We start from the raw sequence: 6,022 nt of genomic DNA, 5'->3' as shown, positions 1-6,022 counted from the left end.
GATAAATAAAGTTGATAAAGCAGCTTGTTTGTGTGTATGTATGTTTTTGTTATATTTCGCCAAGAGGACTCTTGATTTCGCCCGTTCAAAATTCACAGTGGAGAGAAGCAATGCTGCGTGTGGGCACCCACCTTGTTTGGTATTTTCTTTTCTCTCCTCCTCAGTTCAGTCACACGCCCCCAGTTCTGCAGTGAGGGTAGCCTCCTCCACCGTACACGCCACGACAGAAAGCTACGGAACTTGACTCGTCTCTGCGCTAAGACCAAAGTGAAAACAGTGCTGTTGATTAAGAGAGATGCTCTTTGCCGACAACAAGCGATCATAGACCGCTTCGCGACTGCCTGCGAGGACTTTGGCCTTACCATCATCAAAAAGACTGAGGTACTGACAATGGGGACCCATGCTGAGCCGACCATCTTGATCAGCAACCAAGCACTTAACTCTGTGGACGGCTACAAGTACCTTGTCTCAACAATCACCTCCAATCTCTCCCTGGATAGTGTCTTGAATGCTCTGTATTCGGCGTCCTCTTGCAGCACCCTGTTGTATGGGAGAGAGACATGGCCTACATACACGAGACAAGAAGCTAGACTGAACACACTCCCCTTCAGATTCCTCTGCAAAATTCTTGAGATCACCGCGAAGGATAAAATCACCAACCAGGAAGTACTTGAAACTGCAGAACTGCCAACTATCCGGTACCTCCTCTCACAGCGTAGACTACGCCACTGGCTAGGCCATGGGCCCCGAGCGCCTTCCAAAAGACCTACTCTATGGACTGGGTAGCTGGCTCAAGGCAAACGATCGACAGGGCGGCCGCTTCTTTTCGCTACAAAGACGTCTGCAAACGAGACATGAAGGCAGCCAAAATCAGTGTCGGCAACTCGGAATCGCTGGCTGACGAACTTATTAAGTCGAGGGTAGCTGTAAAGGCGGGCTGCAAACGGGCAGAGGTAGAGAGGATGAGGACCTGGGTGGAGAAGAGACAGAGCAAGAAGGCTTCCACGCGTCGAACGCGATAATTTACGCAGTCTTCTCACTGCCACAGGCCTTGCAGCTCCAGAATGGGTCTTTGCAGTCACGAGCTTAATAAGTGCTATACCAATGATCCATTGCCTGCAAGGCAGAAGGAGGCCATATATGTACTGTGAACGAAGTCGTAATCGAACAGCACTTTTCACAGCATTTTCTCTTTAGAAACTGATCGAATGCATTTAATTTTTTTTTTTATCAAAAAAAGTTGTGACACTTATTGCGCCCAGTATAGAGTGAAGCGCCTGTAAGATCGAGAGCAGACCCAGTGTATTTGTGTTAAGAGAGATCATTTTCCATTCCGATGTGTTGACCGTGAGTCCAACTAGACTCTCTCTGGCTGCGTATATGCGTATCATTCGTCATTTTTCTAGGTGCAATAGTCACACTTTACAACAGGGAAAATGTGATTTCTGACGTTTGACTGGCCTGAATGAATTAGTCAGAAATTAATATTATGACGGCACGATTTTGAGGTTCGCAGGTGGTTGTGGGGGTTGTTCACGAGGTATTTAGGGCTTTGGCGGGAGATTTGAATCATTCTAGGTCAGTTAGTCGTCCTCTTCGCTCGTTTTTCTGGAGTCTTCTTCCTTCGCGTTTATTTAATCATAGCGGTTCCCACTGAAGTGCGGGAATTTAGCAGCAGTTCGCTCGCTAAAAACAACAGGTCCTTGTTGGGGCAGATTTCCAATTTAGTAGGTGATTCGGCTGAGAGTGTTAAGCGTTCTAGTGTGGAAGCTGCTGATGTGCAGTTGCGTGAAATTAAAAAGCTTCGTAGAGAGGAACCGAAATCTTTTAAGCGTAAAGGAAACGAAGTTCAGTACAAATTCAATTCAAAGCTGCAGGATACCTTGGTTGAAGCTAAGTCCCACCTCGAAGCCAATGCAGTCAGCCTCCCTGTCGGAAGCCTCCCCCGAAGCCTCTCTGTCAGAAGGTATGTCTATGGTGACTGAAAAGCAAAAGCTTATCCTTTTAGCAGACAAGTCCGAGTTCGGTTGGAAGACCGTTCAAGAATACACCCAGCATGAGCTTGCTGATAGTGAAGCGGATGGCAAGAAGATTCGCAGGGCAGAAGAAAGAGCTGAGAAGGCTTTAAAGTCCGCAGCTGCTAAGAAGTCTGCAAAACGGCGTCCTTTTCTTCGGTCTTACCGTTCTCAGTTTTGCTCCCAGGATTATGGAGGTTCTTCTGCCTTTAGTGCTACGCGTAACCAGAGTGATCGGCATTCCTTTCCTCGTTCGTCTGGGGCACCATCAAGATCTGGACGTTGCTTCGCTTGCGGAAAATTTGGCCATTGGAGGTCCGAATGTTCACAGGTTTCTCGTTCTGGTTCGAAATCTGCAGCAGGTATCAATTGACTAGGACTCGACGAAAATCGTAAGTGTGACGTTTGCTTTCTTGATCCTCCGTGTGATTGGGTTGATGGGAACAGCTTTGAATTTGAAGATGTGGTTTCTGTTCGTAGTTTCGTTAACTCCCGCAAGTTTCTGTTAAAGGCAAATTGTTGAATTCTATCGATCATTGGAAATCTGTCGGTGCTCCAGATTTCCTTTTGAATGTAATCAGAGACGGTTATAAGATCCCGTTTATCTCTACGCCCTCACGTCATCATTACAGGAACAATGCGTCGGCCGTTAAAGAGGCGGATTTTGTTGGCGAAGCTATTCTAGAACTTTTGCGCGACAATCGTATCGAAGAGCTATTCTCTCCTCCGGATATTATCAATCCACTGAGTGTTTCAGTACAGAGCAGCGGCAAGAAGAGGCTTATTTTAGATTTAAGACATGTCAATCTGCATGTGTACAAGCTGAAATTTAAGTGTGAAGCTTTGCACACCATTAGGAATGCTTTTTCTAAAGAATATTTTGTGTTTTCATTTGATGTGAAGTCAGGATACCATCATGTTGACATTTTTTCCGATCATCGCCGTTATCTGGCATTCTCGTGGGATTTTGGTAGCGGGCATACTAGATATTTTCAGTTTACTGTTTTGCCTTTTGGGCTTTTCAGTGCGCCTTTTATTTTCACTAAGTTGTTGAAGCCTATGGAAGCGCATTGGAGGGCGCAGGGTATTCCGATTGCCATATTTTTCGATGACGGAGTTGGTGCAGGATCTTCTTTGGAGGCTGCCAAATCCAATAGTTTTCTGGTTCGTTCTGATCTTTCGCGTTGCGGTTTTGAAATTAATCATGAGAAGTCCAAATGGGAGCCCGTGAATAAATTTTCATGGATTGGCTACGATATTGACACTCGCGCCGGTTATACTTTCGCTAGTAGTGCCAGAATTGAAAAGCTTTGTTCCGATCTTGATGGTATTTGTGCCAAATTAGAGTTGTCTGCTTTTATTCAGGGGCACCCAACGAGATTATAACTCAAAACCACTTAAACATAGCATTGTCAAACGTATTCTAGTATTTAATCGGTAGATATAGGCATATTTTTATCCCCTAAAAATTTTTCATCTGTTCGGATTTCCTAGCTGAAAGTCTAGTGATCCGAAAATTATAGGGATCAAAACCTACCTTTTCGAAAATTTCAGCCAGAAAAAGGGCTCTCGAAAATTCTAGGTGACCTTTTTATGGTAAAAATCCATTAAAAATGGGCAATTATACCATATTTTAGATGTTCGAAAATTCTAGGACAGGCAGGCAAGCACGAAATTTTACAACAAATGTTTCGAAAATTCTAGATCTCAAATCGTCTTCCGAACAGATATTTTTCGAAAATTGACGTTGGGTGCCCCTGTTTATTCATGTGAAGGAAATTGCATCTATTGTTGGTCAAATTATTTCAATGGCTTCAAGATGCGGGAATGTTTCTCAAATTATGACGAGGTATTTGCGCCATATTATTAACTCTCGTAGTTCGTGGAATTCCGTTGTTTTCGTTCATGATCAAGGAAGAGAGGAGCTTGACTTTTGGAGGGGCAATTTAAGAGTTTTAAATGGCGTCCCTTTTTGGCCGGTTCCGTTCGTTCCTTGCAAGGTGCTGTTTTCAGATGCTTCTTTCGACGGGCTGCGGCGCTTTTATTCAAGGTTCCAGTTTAGTTTGTCACAGAAATTAGTCCACAGAAGAGTCTCAAAAGTCTTCGACCTGGAGGGAGCTTTTTGCAATTAAGTTTGCCCTTAATGCTTTTGAGTCGATTGGTGGGTCAGAGAGTTCGCTGTTTCACTGATAACCAGAATGTTGTTAGAATTGTTCAGGTCGGTAAGTTATGGTTAAAGAGTTACATGACATTGCCTTGGATGTTTTCCTTCTTACTTCGAAGCGCAATATTCAGCTTGATGTTATCTGGCCACCGCGTGAGCAGAATTCACAGGCGGATTTTGTAAGCAAGATTATCGATTTCGATGATTACTTTGTTAATGACGAAAAATTCCGTCACCTTGATGAGCTCTGGAGCCCACATTCTGTTGACAGATTTGCCTGCAGTTATAATTCCAAGTTGCCCAGGTTTAACTCCAGATTTCTCCAGCCAGGTACGGAAGCCGTTGATGCTTTTTCGCAGGACTGGTCCACGGAGAATAATTGGCTTGTTCCACCAACTGTACTAATCGGCAGATCATTACGTCACTTGCGTGATTGTAAGGCGATAGAGACCTTAATCGTTCCTATGTGGAAGTTAGCGCAATTTTGGCTGCTTTATGTGATGATGGCGTTCATTTGTAAGAGAGTGGTTTTTTTCTTCCTGACAGACCGGATCTATTTGTTAGGGGCAGGGCCAAGAATACTTTGTTTGGTACCAAATCGCTCAAGTCCCGGTGTCTTGCACTTCATATTGACTATGCTGAGTACGTTCGTGTTTCCAAAGTTGGTTTTTACACAACCCCCATGGGGTGGTGTTCTCTTTGTCGTTCGTAGAAGCTTCTTTGGTGTATGTAATACTGCTACTTTCCGGTTTTAGTGTTACTTGTTGCTTTTCTTTCTGTTTGTCTTCATCCCATTGGTGTGGCACTTGCAGTGTATTGTTATTAGAGGCGTTAGCCCCCCGGTGGCTATTTAGATTTTTTTGTGCACACCCCCCCGGTGGTGTGGCACTTGCAGTGTATTGTTATCTGTATTTGTTAGCCCCCCGGTGGCTATTCAGTTTCTTTGTGCACACCTCCGGCGGTGTGTCGCTTGCAGCGTATTGTTGTCTGAATTGTTAGGCTCCTGGTGGCTATTTAGTTTCTTTGTGCACCCCCCCCCCCCCCCGGTGGTGTGGCACTTGCAGTGTATTGTTATCTGTATTTGTTAGCCCCCGGTGGCTATTCAGTTTAATTTTGACTCCACTATCCAATCAGACACACTAACTAACACCACTGTGTAGATACATAAGCATGTAGGACAGCAAGCGCTACAAGCCGGTTTATTTTGCTCACCATATGCATACAAACTCCGCTCTAGCATAACAATACGTAAGCATACTTAATGGTACTGACCTCCTAAAAACTTGTTAAAGGAAAAGTACACTGGGCACCTGCCGGATACGAAAACCCAAAACCCTTTGGGAATGAGGGAACGTATTCTCCAAACCCTATGCAAGTGCCACTACCCTATGGAGGCTAAGGGGAAAATTTAACAAAAAAGTAGGCGAAGAAAGCTGAACCTAGACTGATTCAAATCCCTAACGGATCACTATTTGTACGACAAATTACCCATAATCCCCACCAGACAACCGGACCCAGTCCTCTGGTCCGTGCCGTCAAAATATCCATTTCTGCCAATTTCGCAGGCTACAACTGTCAGAAATAGCATTTTGTGCACACCCCCCGGTGGCTATTCAGTTTATTTGTGCACACCCCCCGGTGGTGTGGCACTTGCAGCGTGTTGTTGTCTGAATTGTTAAGCTCCTGGTGGCTATTTAGTTTCTTTGTGCACACCCCCCGGCGGTGTGGCACTTGCAGTGTATTGTTATCTGTATTTGTTAGCCCCCCGGTGGCTATTCAGTTTATTTGTGCACACCCCCCGGTGGTGTGGCACTTGCAGCGTGTTCTTGTCTGAATTGTGAGG

Source organism: Montipora capricornis, chromosome 3 (assembly GCF_036669925.1).
Source record: "Montipora capricornis isolate CH-2021 chromosome 3, ASM3666992v2, whole genome shotgun sequence".
In the NCBI taxonomy this organism is placed as follows: Eukaryota; Metazoa; Cnidaria; class Anthozoa; order Scleractinia; family Acroporidae; genus Montipora; species Montipora capricornis.
Note: the sequence above shows the minus strand (reverse complement) of the source record.